At 31.2% G+C, this 16,601-nt stretch overlaps 2 protein-coding genes across 21 annotated transcripts in view; one reads left to right on the top strand and one right to left on the bottom strand.

Annotated features, from left to right (window-relative positions):
* LOC114333354 (DNA mismatch repair protein Msh2) overlaps positions 1 to 16,601 on the bottom strand; it is a 140,789-nt gene that overhangs the window by 64,491 nt on the left and 59,697 nt on the right. The window contains exon 1 of one of the 3 annotated variants that reach the window (XM_050643385.1): positions 11,831 to 11,947. The exons of the other annotated variants lie outside the window; for them this stretch is intronic. The gene's annotated coding sequence lies outside the window, so the exon portion shown is untranslated. Of the gene's footprint in view, positions 1 to 11,830; positions 11,948 to 16,601 lie in introns of those variants that run through there. 3 annotated transcript variants of the gene reach the window in all.
* Positions 11,979 to 16,601, top strand: part of LOC114333353 (uncharacterized) — a 40,541-nt gene continuing 35,918 nt past the window's right edge. For all 18 annotated transcript variants that reach the window (XM_050643375.1, XM_050643374.1, XM_050643371.1 and 15 more), the window contains exon 1: positions 11,979 to 12,148. The gene's annotated coding sequence lies outside the window, so the exon portion shown is untranslated. The remainder of the gene's footprint in view (positions 12,149 to 16,601) is intronic.

The following is a 16,601-nucleotide window of genomic DNA, read 5'->3' as shown; positions in this document are numbered from 1 at the left end:
TAATTAATAAAAATTCTTAGAAAAATCACTTTGCTGTCAACAACATGTTCTATAATTTTATTTTAAAATACATACTAGCAAGATTAAAATCCCATGGACTGATCGGGTTACAAATAAGGAGGTCCTTAGAAGAATGGGGAAAAACCGAGAGGTACTAACCGCCATCAAATCTCGAAAGTTGGAATACTTTGGACACATTCTGCGAAATGAATCCAGATATGCCCTCCTACAAGCCATCCTGCAAGGAAAAATATTTGGAAAGCGAGGTCCAGGAAGAAGAAGAACGTCCTGGTTAAAGAACCTCAGAACCTGATTCAACACAAAATCTGAGCAGTTTTTTCACGTTGCTGCAGATAAAGTGAAGATTGCCATGATTATCGCCAACATTCGTCACGGATAGGCACATGAAGAAGAAGAAGATAAGAATATTCTTTTTGTTCAGGTGCCATACGCTATACAGTATGTAGGCGTTCTTACTGATTGGATTATTCGTAAAGATCCATCTTCTGCTCTTCTTAGTATTGTATTGATATCAGGTATGCGTATGCCGCACAGGTTTCTTATACAGGGTGCCCAAAAAGTAGCGGAACGGTCGAATATTTCGCAAACTAAACATCGGATCGAAAAACTGAAAAACACGTTTTTAATAATTTTTAAAAATCTATCCAATGACACCAAACGCCATCACCCACTCCACCCCCTGGAGGTGGGGTGATCTTAAATAGAAACCTCTAGTTTTTGTTGCAGATTTGGATTGCTTATATAAAAGTAAGCAACTTTCATTTGAGACATTTTTTAGAATTGTGGATAGATGGCGCTATAATCGGAAAAAAACAATTTATTGTGATACCATAGGTAAATTAACTATTTAGTGGGAAATAAGCCACAATTAAATTGAAAAAATAATTTTATTAACGTTTCGAAGCCCAAAAATATTTCCCACTAAATAGTTAATCATAAAAAATGCCACAAGGTAATAGCTTCAGAACAACACCATAGGTAAATTTTAGAAAGGCTCTAATATCTCGAGAAATGCACTTTCAAATGAAAAAACAAAAAACATGTTTTTAACAATTTTCAAAAACCTATCAAATAACACCAAACATGACCCTTCACCGCACCCCCTACAGGTGGGGTGGCGGTTAACTTTAAATTGTTAAATGGCAATCTATATTTTTTTATTCCAGATTTGTGTTATTCATGAAAAATTAAGCAACATTATTTGAAACATTTTTCAGAATTGTTGATGGATGGCGCTATAATTGGAAAAAGACGATTTATTAGCGCCATCTATCAACAATTCTAAAAATTCTTTCGAATAAATGTTGCTTAATTTTCCATTACGAATCCAAATCTGCAATAAAAAATTGGGGTTGCTATTTAAGATTTTAGAGTTACCCCCTACCCCACCCCCAGGTTGTGGAGTGGGGGTCGTGTTTGATGCCATTCGATAGGTTTTTGAAAAATAATTTTTTTGTTTTTCATTTGGAAGTGGATTTCTCGAGATATTAGACCGTTTCTATTATTTACGTATGACATCAGGATAAATGTTTTTTTTCGATTATAGCGCCATCTGTTCATAGTTTAAAAAAATGTCTCGGATAAAAGTTACTTACTCTTACGTAAGGAATCTAAATCTGAAATAAAAACTGGAGGTTTCCATTTAAGATTTCAATGTTGTCAACCTCTATGGGTTGGAGTGGGGGGTCGTGTTTTTTGTTATTCGTTAGATTTTTGAAAATTATTGAACACGTATTGTTCAGTTTTTCGATACGCCTAGAAATGAGATCTTTCGCTGTTTAACGAAGTTTAGAAGCTGTCTTTGGGTATTAGTTGTTCCGAAGACCTCTATGTAATATGGTCGACGCATGGAATTTTAAATATCCAAAACACCGCATTTGGAACGCTTCAATAGGGTTTAGCGATTTTACGTGACCAGGTCTCGCTCCTGTACATTCTGCTGTGTTATTGGCCATGTGTAACATTTTAGGACTCGAAACCGCAGACCCAATGGAATGGAAAGATCCCTGAAAATGGAAAATCCCCTGGTTCTAGTGAGATATCCAAAAGAGTGGAAATTATCTATCACGTCAACTATCCACAAAAAGGGCAGGAAGAATCAGCGTAAAAATTACAGAGGAATTGCGGTAAACAGCACAATAAGTAGGATGTATGGAAAACTTATTAAGAACAAAACAGAAAATTACTATAGAGATTACGAAACAGAGCTCACTCAAGCTTGTGAGCTTGAGTGCTCAATTTAAGCTTGCAAGCACTCAAGCTGTGGAAAATAAAATGTAAAGGCATAATATGAATTCCTCTCAATGACTAGAGAACACTATATAGTGCGGCTGATTCGTGCAAATATTATAAGAATTGTGCATTTAATGATAGAAGCATATAATTTGGACCACATATACTACACATATAAAGGTTCAAATTTAGATATGAGGCCATCTCAGATTTTGCCTTTTACAAAAATTGCGGGGATTCAAAATGGAGACTATACATATGTGACTAATAGCACGATAACTTTTGAACGAGACTTCAGATTTCAACCAAATTTGGTACATAGATTCTTTTTTTTTATGTATAAGATCGAGGTCTTGAACCGGAAGAAACGGTTTACCAGAAGTTGTGTTTTTACTGTTTTTTTATGTAAAAATATGTTGTTTTTTTTTCAATTATTTCACCCTGTTTGTATTAATTTTTCAAATAGTTAATACGGCCATTAAAAAGAGCGTAAAAATATTTTTAAGGAAATATTTTTAACTTTTTAGATATGTTAATTACCATTTATTAAGTGCAAAACGTATCTTCACATGTACCTATATACGGCAGATTTGTGCAAATATTATAAGATTTGTGCATTTAATGGTAGAAGCATATAATTTGGACCACATATACTACACATATAGAGGTTCAAATTTAAATACGAGGCCATCTCAGTTTTCGTTCCTTTTACAAAAATGGTGGGCATTCAAAATGGCGACTATACATATGTGACTAATAGCACGATAACTTTTGAACGAGATGTCAAATTTCAACCAAATTTGGTATATACGCTGTGAGCTCGTACGTAGTGGGGATATTTAAAAATTCGCGAGCGCCAGTAGTGACAAGTCTGTAAACGTTTACTGGAAATTTGACATAAATGTCAAAGTGATTAATTTAACATTAAAAATAAAAACATTAATTATAAAAAATATTAGTTGGTCAAAGCTGTGGTATATATTTTTACCTTAAATATACTTACGTTTTATATACTGACTTTAAGTTTTTTTAATGTTCCGTAATATGTAATTATAAATTAATCTATTAATCTTAGCGCCATCTACACGATAATTGTGAAAGTATCCGAAGTAAGAAATTAATATTTCATCAATAGAACGTCAAAATGATTAGCAAAATCTTAAAAAAATCGATTACAATTTAATTACTTTTTTGCGTTGTAAATATTAAGCGATAACAATTAAATAATAAATTTAAAAATTACCGGTGAAAGTTGCATTACTAATCCGCTAGGAGCGACACCAGCGAAGCTTAGAGCGTATAGGTTCTTTTTTTGATGAATAATATCGAGGTCTTGAACCGGAAGAATCGGTTTACCAGAATTTGTATTTTTACTGTTTTTTTTTTATATGTAAAAATATGTTGTTTCTTTTTCAGTTCTTTCACCCTGTATATATTAATTTTTGAAAAAGGTGATACCGGCGTTGAAAAGAGCGTAAAAATGTTTTTTAGGAAATATTTTGAACTCTTTAGTTATATTAATTACCATTTAATAAATGCATAACGTATCTTCGCATGTAGGTACCTATGTGCGGCAGATTCGTGCAAATAATAATATACGAATTATTGTGCATTTAATGGTAGAAGCATATAATTTGGATCACACATACTAGACATACAAAGATTCAAATTTAGATATGAGGCCATCTCAGATTTAATCTTTTACAAAAATGGCGGGCATTCAAAATGAATCTGCCGTCCATAGGTACATGTGAACATACGTTATGCATTTATTAAATGGTAATTAACACAAATGAAAAGAAATATTTCCTAAAAAATATATTTACACTCTTTTCAATGGCGTTACTACCTTTTTGAAAAATTTATATATACAGGGTGAAAGAATTGAAAAAGGAACAACATATTATTACATAAAAAAACAGTAAAAACACAAATGCTGGTAAACCGATTATTCCGGTTCAAGACCTCAATATTAGAACCTATATACCAAATTTGGTTGAAATCTGACGTTTCGTTCAAAAGTTATCGTGCTATTAGTCACATATATGTATAGTCGCTATTTTGAATGCCCGCCATTTTTGTAAAAGGAGTAAAAACTGAGATGGCCTCGTATCTAAATTTGAACCTTTATACAGTCAGAAAAATGAAAGAATACCCATGAAAGAACATATAAAAGACCCTGTATTTTCCTGTCACCGTGTCACAAAGAAAATTGTCCAGTGCAAGTACATGTAACAATAATTATTACATGTACTTGCGCTGGCCAATTTTTTGTGTTACACCTTGACAGGAAAATACAGTGTGTTTTATATATTCGTTCATGGGTATTCTTTCATTTTTCCTACTGTATGTTTAGTATATGTGGTCCAAATTATATGCTTCTACCATTAAATGCACAATAATTCTTATATTTGCACGAATCTGACGCATATAGGTACATGTGAAGATACGTTTTGCATTTATTAAATGGTAATTAACATAAATAAAAAGTTAAAAATATTTCCTAAAAAATATTTTTACGCTCTTTTTAATGGCGGTACTAACTATTTGAAAAATTAATACATACAGAGTGAAAGAATTGAAAAAAAAGAATGTGTGTGTACTTTGTACGCACGTAAGAAGTTATACTTCTATTATATGATTTAAACAAAATTAATATACAGGAAGTTTATTTTCCTCGTGGATTTTAAAATTAATATACTTTTTATTTATATTTTGTTTAAATATTAAACTAATTTATACTTACTACTTCTCAAACATTTTTATTAGAACAGTGCCAAAAATTAAAATAATAAAAGAATAAAACACACACAAACACATTAAACAAGCCACAAATGATGTCTGAACATTAATTAATGAAAGAAGTGAAAGAAGTATATTAAAGTGTGTAAATGTATTTTAATTTCCTTAGCTAAGCGCTTTCGACATGAAAGTCATCTTCAGAGCTAATAGTCAGTATATAAAAAGTACCGGCTACTTAGGATTGTATTTTCTTGCATCGCATTAAGAAATTTGAAATTCAGGTCCACCGTACAACTCCGGCTGATGAAAGCTAGTTTTAATTTTTAGTTTTTCTATAGTAAAACAATAAAAACAACCACTGGGACGATACATACATATAAAATTTTTTTTCATGGTAAAGGTTTTACCCAACCATTTTGAAGTGATATGAGCTGGCGACTGACTGACAGTGGTTGATTGTAGGAACCTACAAAATGGATGGGTAAAACCTTTACCATGAAAAAAAATTTTATATGTATGTATCGTCCCAGTGGTTGTTTTTATTGTTTTACCATAGAAAAACTAAAAATTAAAACTAGCTTTCATCAGCCGGAGTTGTACGGTGGACCTGAATTACAAATTTCTTAATGCGATGCAAGAAAATACAATCCTAAGTAGCCGGTACTTTTTATATACTGACCATTAGCTCTGAAGATGACTTTTATGTCGAAAGCGCTTAGCTAAGGAAATTAAAATACATTTACACACTTTAATATACTTCTTTCACTTCTTTCATTCATTTCAAGTGTGTACAAAACCTATCAGTCTTTCAACTTCTGAACATTAATTGTCGAAATTTTTTTTAACTAAATACGTATTTTCTGAAAATACAATTATATAATAAATATACTTACAATCATAAAATGTATTAAAAAAAACAAAAAAGAAAGTTTCTATTGGGACTCGAACCAGCGCTGATAAGAGCGGTTGGTATTGGAATTCATTCGCCTTCTCCGCTTAGCCACGGACACTATGTGTCATTATTTACGAAGATCGACTAACTAAACGGATTAAACTTGTGATATTTTGATATTTTGAAAATTGATCAAATTATTTTAATTCTGAATTGAAATGATTTAGAATTGAAAAAATACAACAAAACATAGAGTAAAAAAACAATATATTAGGTGAATATTGATAGAAATTTTGATGGTAATCAAATTATATAAATAAAAGTATTACATACTATGTATTTTGGCAGATCAAATAGGTAGGTTTATACCCATGATACATTAACAATTATTACGTACCTGTTGCTTTTAAAAACTATTTAAAAGTCACTACAATATTATAAACTTTTTTGTTTCCGTCCTCACAACAATAAAACTAATATATTATACATTTGTTTACCTTTACCTTTACCTCCAAACCACAGCTGCCATATCGGATAATTTTTGACATGTCATTTGAACATCCAATCAGAACAAAGTTATAATGCGCATGCGCCGGGCTGATAGGTTTTAACATAAAAAAATCACCCTCTATCGCCGGTAAAGAAGTATAACTTCAAAAAAACAGCATATTTTTACATAAAACCCAGGAAAAACACAACTTCTGGTAAACCGATTCTTCCGGTACAAGACCTCAATCGTATACATCAAAAAAAAATATTAAAAAAATTTTTTAAGAAACGCTTTTCTTTAGTCACGAGTGACTAAAATTAAAAATAGTATAAAAAAATAAACTAAAAAGCAAAAAATAAAAAAATCAAACTCGAAGGATTATTCGAAAAACACTGTTAGGACAGATTAAATATACAAAAATCTCAAAAATTCGTTAAAAAATTGAAAAAATTTAACACATTCGTCAAAGAAAAGCGTGGCGCGTCTTCATCGAATAAACGGTTTTTGCCCCACGCTGTTGTGTAAGATTTTTTCAATTTTTTTTATTTTTTGCTTTTTGGTTGACTTTTTTTATACTATTTTTAATTTTAGTCACTCGTGACTAAAGAAAAGCGTTTCTTAAAAATTTTTTTTTATATTTTTTTATTTTTTACTTTTTAGTCTTACACTTTTCACACATTAAAATATATCGTCATGTTTATTAAAATATGTATAAAACATAATATGATGTACTAACATGAAAAGTAGTCGGAATCGGCAAAAAATTTGAAACTTTATTGTTTATTTATGAAGTATAGCGTAAACAATTAACGTAAAAAGTGAAATTATGTATAGTTCATATCATTAGCTATAATCCGTAAAAGTTCCAAGTTTTTGCATTGTAAAAAACGAGAGAATTTTAGCATTTTCCATTAAAATCTTTTTTTTTTTATTTAAACAATTAACAAACATAGAAACAATTTTTTTTATTGACTATTCGTGAATGGTTCCCTCGAATGCATATGTCTGCAAATTTTCATTAATTTGCATTGGAGAAAAGGCAGTTAAATTAACGTCTAAAGATTTGACGCAAACTATTGAACTAAATAAAAGCGTTTAAAAAGCGTTTAAAAAGGAACCTATATACCAAATTTGGTTGAAATCTGAAGTCTCGTTCAAAAGTTATCGTGCTATTAGTCACAATGTATAGTCGCCATTTTGAATCCCCGTCATTTTTGTAAAAGGCAAAATCTGAGATGGCCTCAATTTCTAAATTTGAACCTTTATATGTGCAGTATTAATATGTGGTCCAAATTATATACTTCTATCATTAAATGCACAATTGTTTCACATATCGGCTGCACTAATACGCTTTATGTTTCGCTTATGAACAAATTCCGATTTCTTAGAATCATGACGACTTAAGTTGCATGATGCAGAAGCTAATAGAAGAATATTATAACAAATGAGGTCTCGAAGTCAACATTAAGAAAACTGAAGCCATGTGTATTGGAGAAACAAATCAGTCCATTACATTAGACGATTGGGTAAAAATTAATCACTGTGATGAATACAAGTACCTGGGCATGAAGATAACTCAAGATGGAACAGTCGATGCTGTTATATAAAACAGAAACATACAGAGTAGAAAAGTCATATCTAGGATGAACGGCATTCTGTGGGACGTTAATATACTTAAAAGTGTAATCACATATGGCAGTAAAGTTTGGTCAATGAAACAAAGAACAGAGAAAATGTTATAGGAACAGATATGGACTTATTAAATAAAATAATTGATAACATAAAAACAAAACAACTAATATAGTACGGCCATGTAGAGAGAATGTCAGATGACAGGATCCCTAAACAGATTTTAACGTGGACACCTCAAGTGAGAAAGAAAAGAGGAAGGCCGAGAAGAAGCTGGAGGGAGGGAATTGAAAATGAAATAGAGGAAAGAGAAATCTCTCCAGGTCTATGGCTAAACAGAGAAGAATGGCGGTTAGGAGTCGGAAGGCGTCGGAGAACGCTGTAAACTGATCTAAGTAGTAGTATCACTAATATTTGACAAAATCTGTTATTCACCATAAATATGAATGTTGTGGTCAGTGAACATGTAGGTATTTACTAATAATACAAGTTTATAATACAAGTTTAACACTTTGGACGTGTTTCAACACGAGCCATCATCAGCAATTGCCGGTAACAACATACCAAACAGGAAGCAGAAAGAATCATCTGGCTGGGTCTAGTTAAAATACACCAAAAACCTCTAAAAATTTTAAAATCGTACTAGGTACTTCACATGTTGTGATTCAGAAATTATAATTGATAGTAAAATTATTTAAGGAAGTATTAGGTACTCTTGTGGAGAATCCATCTTGTGAATTACAATTAGAATTCACAAGATGGATTATCCACAAGAATACTACTTTCTTAAATAATTTTTCTATCAATTATACAGGGTGTAACAAAAATACAGGTCATAAATTAAATCACATATTCTGGGAACAAAAATAGTTCTAATGAACCTAACTTACCTCAGTACTAATATGCACATAACAAAAGTTACAGCCCTTTGAAGTTACAAAATGAAAATCGATTTTTTCAAATATATCAAAAACTATTAGAGATTTTGTAACGAAAATGGACATAGAATAGAATAGAAATATGCTTTATTGCCATGAAAAATTTTACAATTTTATCGACAAAGCTTATAAATAGTAAAAAAAACAAAACAGTAACAATCCAATTTACTAAAATTACATAAATCGTCAATAAGTTAAATGAAATAAATAAATAAATCGAAGTTAAAACAGAAATAATCAATTGCAAAAATTTAAATAAATTGCAAATTCATAGTCTACCTAATAATTAATAAAAAAAAGTTTAAAAGTTAAAAAGTTAAGCTGCTGCATATGACACCCAAATATCGATAAAAAAATAATAAAAATACTACTTGTGCAAAGGGTATAATTTCTTAGTTATTGAATAAAATAATCTTCTACTGAATAATATGGTCTTTCAGACAGGTAGGCTTTTGTCAGTTTACGGAATTTGGGAAAAGATGGTGCAGATTTTAGTTGTAGGGGGAGATGGTTGTACATTTTTTTTGCGGAATATAATATCGATTTCTTTACTAACTCCGAGGACGGGGTCGGCAAATAGACGTCAAACGTAGAATTTCTCGTGAAGTAGTGATGATTAGGTCTTGGTGGAAAGTCATGTAGATGTTTACGAATTAAGCAAACAGTTTCTAAAATATACAAAGATGGAAGGGTTAAAATTCCGTGATCTTTGAAGTAACTTCTGCAGTGTGTTGTTCTTCTGAGGCCAAACAGATATCTTATAGCTCTTTTTTGTAATTTGAAAATAACATCGAATTGGGCAGCTGTACCAGAACCCCAAAAAGGAAGACCATAACGAAGATGTGACTCGAACAAAGAAAAATATGTTATTTTGGAAGATGCTAAATTGAGTTCATTCGAAACAGATCTTATAGCATAGCAGGCTGAAGAGAGTTTCTTCCGTAACAAATCGATATGGAGGGACCATTTAAGGTTGCTGTCTAAAAAAATGCCAAGAAATTTTACAGAATCCACGGTACTGATCTGGCTGTTATTAAGAGGTAAGGGTTGAAGAGCTCCTTTATAAGACAATGCTACTGTTTTATCTACGTTAAACGAGAGTAAATTTGAGTCAGACCAGGTTTTTATTGTAAGTAGATCAGAAGTTATAGTAGCATGAAGAGTTGCAATATTTGAGTTGCTCCAAGTGATACTGGTATCATCAGCAAAAAGAAAGATGTTTCCATCGATTTTTAAATTAGTGATGTCATTAATAAAGATAAGGAAAAGTAGAGGACCCAATACTGAACCTTGAGGTACCCCACATACAATGTTTTTGAGACTAGAGTCTTTATCATTTGCTCTAACCAGTTGTTTCCTATCTTCCAAGTAAGATTGGAACCAATCTAAAGAAATGCCTCGAATTCCGTAGAAATTTAGTTTTTTTATCAAAATGTTGTGATTTACACAATCAAAAGCTTTGGCATAGTCACAAAAAACGGTGGCAGTGTAAAGATTATTGTTCAGTGCTTGATAAACCTCATGTAGTACAGAAAACATGGCATCAGTGGTGCATTTATTATTTAAAAAGCCGAACTGATTTTGTGATAAAATGTTGTTTTCAACTAGAAAGGACATAAGTCGGGCTTTTATGAGTCTCTCAATAATTTTGGAGAGTACCGGTAGTAGTGCAATAGGTCTATAATTGCAGGTATTAGATATTTCACCACCCTTATGAAGAGGAATAATGATGGCTGTCTGAAGATGAAGACATGTGACAGTCTTATGGCAGGAACATCTTAAAGAAAAATTATAGTGAAATTTGTGCACCCCATAAAAATTTTATGGGGGTTTTGTTCCCTTAAACCCCTACAAACTTTTGTGTACGTTCTAATTAAATTATTATTATGGTACCATTAGTTAAATTCAATATTTTTAAAACTTTTTTGGCTCTTAGTATTTTTTCGATCAGGCAGTTTTTATCGAGTTGCGGCTTCTTTTTTAATATGTTTACATAAAAATTTTATGGGGGTTTTGTTCCTTTAAACCCCCAAATGTTTGTGTACGTTCCAATTAAACTATTACTGCGATACCATTAGTTAAACGCAGTGTTTTTAAAACTGTTTTGCCTCTTTGTATTTTTACGATAAGGCACCATTTATCGAGATGTGGCTTATTTTTTAATATGGTTCAAAATATACCTAAAAATGTAAATCATAAATAAATTTTCATATTATTACTAAGTCTCCATAATCGTACTTAACCATATACAAATATGTGGTGGATTTGACAAATATTCAAAATATCTCGATAAAAACTCAACTTTTCGAAAAAGTACTAGGAGGCAAAAAGTTTTTAAAACATTGTGTTTAACTAATGGTACTACAATAATAATTCAATTGGAACGTACACGAAAGTTTGGGGGGTTTAAAGGAACAAAACCCCCATAGAACTTTTATGGGGTGTCTAAACTTCACTATAATTTTTTCTTAAGATACTACTGCCATAAGAATGCCACATGTTCATTTTCAATAAAATATCTCAAATAGTTTTCGATATATTGGAAAAAATCGATTTTTATTTTGTAACTTATAAATAATCGAATTATTTTTGATCCCAGAATATGTGATTAAATTTATGACCTGTATTTTTGTTACACCCTGTAATTTCTGAACCACAACATGTGAAGTAGTACAATTAGAAAAAATTTTAATGTTTGTGATGTATTTTAACTAGACCGAGCCAACTGATTCTTTCTCCATTCTGTTTGGTTTGTTGTTACCTGTAATGTTTTTAATAAATTGATTTCTAGTTCATCTTGCAGAGAGTGTAATTTTACCTCTAGACCACATTTATGAAGTATAGATACATATTTTCCGTTTATTTACTAATTTAACATTTACTAACCACATGCTTCTAAATATGCTTATTAGGTCCACTAGAAGCCACCCACATAAGGCAACACAACAAGTTCTCATTTCTGGTAATCAGGATTAGCAAGAATGAGATCGAAATCCGAAATTCCCAAACCGCAAATGCAAACATTCGGTTGCAAAACATTAATGAGAAGCAATTGATCTCCTTCATTTATTCTCTAATTATAATCGTTGATAAGAACTGGGGTCAAATGATAAGTTTTTAATACATATAAACATCAAGAACTTCGATGCGAACTAGTATTCTGCTGAGCGAAAGTTGAAGTGGTCAAAACTGGAAGAATAAATTGTAAGTACTGCATAAAATATTTTTCTATATCTATGTTTAGGGATAAATTAATTTAATTAACCCATATTTAACCGGTAGCTAATAATACAAAAAATATTCTTAAATAATAAAAAAAATACCTAGTGGAAAAAACGTTTATGCACCACTGGTAAATACTATTAATTTTTTTTTTATTTTTTTAATTAACTTTATGAAGACTTCCGTGCTAATTTTGCTACTGTTCCTCGGTATATTCTTTAAACAGTTTCTACTCTTTATATATATAGAGTCTACCACTGTACACAATGCTATTCTGGCTATTCTGATTTTCTAGCTACTTTATTTGTTTTCTTTTTTACTTTTATTTCTAAGTGCCTAAGTAAGCAATACATACAAGAAGCTTAAAATTACCATTACCATTTTGATTAATTTTTTTCGTATACTTTTTCATATAACGTAACCCTTCACTTTCATTTCAAACGACTCCTATCTTCTATTTCACCATTTACTTCTTGTATACACAATCTTCTTGGTCTTTTCTTTTTCCTGTGGTTGGTTGGGATCTACTGTACCATTCTCTTTGACCTTCTTTGATCAATCATCCTTTCGACATGGCCAAACCATTTCAGCCTTTTACATTCTTGTTTCCAGGGTATCAATGTATATGCCCATACGCTCTCTGATTTCAGTATTCCTTACTATATCGCTTCTACTCTGGGCTAATTAGCAAAATACAAGGAAAAGTTATTTACCAGCAATTTTATTGCTGGAATCGAATCTTATTATTGTATGTATTAATAATATAGGTATGCAAAGTCCGCAGATAGTGTGCTACTTTTTTTATAAACAAAATGGCGCCCGAAAAGCGTGTTTTTTTCAATTTTTGCTCTATAACTCCAAAAATTTTAACTTTACACCAAAAACATCCAAATAAAAATTCACCGCAATTAAATTCTGCATAGAGACGTGTTTTTCCCGATTCACTTCGACGAAAACTTTTCCCGGAAAAAGCGGGTTTTTCCAACAAAATCTTTAATTTTCAACTAAACTTTTAGATAAGTAATTGTTAATCAATAATTAAATAACTTGGTAATGTAAAAGCCCTTTTCGTATAGATTATAATTCCAGAAGCCGATGGAAATTGAATGAACAGTTTAGCAACAACTGAATTGTTAATTAAAAATTTACGGTCGCTATAACAACGCCAATAATTATGATGCATAAGAATAACTATGATTTTTTCATAAAAAGACACTATACCTATCTAATGTACTTTACAGAATTTAAATTGGACTATTTAAGCGGCCTCAGGAATATTTTAAAATTATAAACAATTTTTTGGCTTATAAACAAATAGAATATCTCGGGAAATAATAAACTAAATTAAATTATCAAAACGGTATTCAAAAAATAGCAGCAGGGCACTTCTTTTAAAAGAAAAAACGTTTAATTATCACGAGTGGTTCCTGAGACACAACCGGTCAAAGTTGACCGGAATTTACGGCAAAGATATCAACAATAGGATCATAATTTTCAAACCATCACCTTTTTATTTTGGTCCTCTTTTTCCACACCAATTTTCATATCTTTACAATACTCATAACATATATTATTATAATAAAAACTATCGATAATACGTGTGAAAATTGCCAAAAATAGCAAAATTCCAATCAAAAATTAGGTTGGAGAAAATGTAACCCTCAAAGTTCAAAATCGGTATACGTTAAAAAAATGCATTTTCTCGGCTTCCCATGTAGCAATTTCATTCATTCTTTTTTTGTTCCCTAATAACTCGAGTAGAGCCATCGAACTAACGCATTATTAAATATCAAACTTGCTTTTGTTTTGTTATAATAGATTAATTTATTTATAAGAACAGAAAACTACATATTTTTTTCCAGTTGTAGGCTTTTTTTAGATAAACTTACTACAAGTGTACCTTTTAAAGTTAAAAACATAAATATTCTCATTTGAAAGCTGTATAATTATTTAAACAATTTTTATTTAAACAAATTAAAATTTTGTGTTACGGTAAATAAATTAATTTATTATAACAAAACAAAAGTAGTTTGACATTTAATAATGCGTTAGTTCGATGGCTCTACTCGAGTTACTTGGGAACAAAAAAAGAATGAAGAAAATTGCTCCATGGGAAGCCGAGAAAATGCATTTTTGTAACGTTTACCGATTTTGAACTTTGAGGGTTACATTTTCTCCAACCTAATTTTTAATTGGAATTTTGCTATTTTTGGCAATTTTCACACGTATTATCGATAGTTTTTATTATAATAATATGTGTTATGAGTATTTTAAGCATATGAAAATTGGTGTCGAGAAAGAGGAAAAAATAAAAAGGTGATGGTTTGAAAATTATGATCCTATTGTTTATATCTTTGCCGTAAATTCCGGTCAACTTTGACCGGTTGTATCTCAGGAACTACTCATCATAATTCAACGTTTTTTCTTTTAAAATAAGCGTCCTGCCGCTGTTTTTCGAATACCGTTTTTACAATTTAATTTAGTTTAATATTTCCCGAGATATTCTATTTATTTATAAGCCAAAAAATTCTTTATAATTTTAAAATATTCCTGAGGCCGCCTAAATAGTCTCATTTCAATTCCGTGAAGTGCATTAGATAGGTATAGTGTCTTTTTATGAAAAAATCATAGTTGCTTTTATGCATCACAATTATTGTCGTTATTATAGCGACCGTAAATTTTTAATTAACAATTCAATTGTTGCTAAACTGTTTATTCAATTTCCATCGGCTTCTGGAATTATAATCTATACGAAAAGGGCTTTTACATTACCAAGATATTTAATTATTGAATAATAATTACTTATCTAAAAGTTTAGTTGAAAATTAAAGATTTTGTTGGAAAAACCCGCTTTTCCGGGGAAAGTTTTCGTCAAATTAAATCGGAAAAAACACGTCTCTATGCAGAATTTAATTGCGGTGAACTTTTATTTGAGTGTTTTTGGTGCAAAGTTAAAATCTTTGGAGTTATAGAGCAAAAATTGAAAAAAACACGATATTCGGGCGCTATTTTGTTTACAAAAAAAGTAGCACACTATCTGCGGACTTTGCATACCTATATTATTAATATATACAATCATAACATTCGATTCCAGCAATAAAATTGCTGGTAAATAACTTTTCCCAAAAATGGCCTTTTCTCCGATAATCAGACCAGACTATTCTAGTAATTTGGCAACATCTGAGCCAATAATTGATTGCCATTGCTTTTATTTTGGATGCTACTTTTTTATTTCTTACCCAAAGCTCTGAGCCCTGAGCCATATGTAACAATACTTTTTATGATACTGTTGTATATCCTAATTATTGTGTTTTGAGTGATGTGGTTGTTCCAGAGTATAGTGTTGAGGTATTACTGAATTACCTTGACCAATTCCGGTAGCTATTTCTTTTGTATTCCGACCATCATTTGTAATGTTTACACTGAAATATTTATAGCTATCAGTATTTTAGATCTATGTGCCTTTTAGTTCTGAGTGCCTTCCTTCACCTCCCACTACTACGTAGTCTGTTTTTAATCGATTGATTAATTGATAAACTCCATTTAGTATATTTTTCATCTATTTTTCGCAACATGGTGTGGATATCAAGTTTTCAGCAAGTATTACTTGGTCATTCGCAAAATGCAAACTGTACAACTTATAAACTCCAATTTCAACACCCATACGTTCACATTTTCTTTTGCAAACATCTAAAACCCCCTCCAAATAAATCTTAAAGAGCGTAGGTGCAATGCAGCAACCTTGGCAAAGTCCTTTGGTCACCTTTATCTTTCTTGTCACATGTCCAATCTTTATTGAACTCGTCATAACGTCTTACAATTCTCTCATATCATCAATGTAAAGCGGTGTAATTTTCTTGTCTTCTAGCACCTGCCACAACTTGGCTAATGAGATGCTATCATACGCCTTTTGAAGAGCAATAAATACCAATGTGTGTCTCCATATTGTGTTCCAAGAGTTTTTCTATTGTATGTTTTAGACAGAAGATATTGTCTATACAAGAACGATCAGTAAGAAAACCAATCTGATCTTCAGCGTCTTCCCAACAATCTTCAATTCGGCTTTTAATTATTTTCCCGTACATTCTACAAATTGAGTTGGTTCCACTACGCCCCCGATAGTTCTTACAATCCTCTCAACTTTACTTTTGTATAGATTGCTGATATGCAGTTTTCCATTCCATTGTTCTCTTCACCTCTCAAGAATAAATTAAAGGTATAAGCCAAGAGCTGAAATAGTTTGTCAGGACCATACCTAATCAGTTATGTGGGTACTCCCCATAGACCTAATTAAATGCTCTCAAAGCATCATTCTCATCAATGAGAATCTTGATGAAGTGCTGTATCTGCTTAACTGACGTTGGTGATCATCACCTTATTCACTGCAAATCGGAAATAGATTTGGTTGTTTGCGCCAACCACTTTTTCTGATTCT

This window comes from Diabrotica virgifera, chromosome 2 (genome assembly GCF_917563875.1).
Source record: "Diabrotica virgifera virgifera chromosome 2, PGI_DIABVI_V3a".
Taxonomy (NCBI): Eukaryota; Metazoa; Arthropoda; class Insecta; order Coleoptera; family Chrysomelidae; genus Diabrotica; species Diabrotica virgifera.
This window is presented reverse-complemented; position numbering and strand designations above follow the sequence as displayed.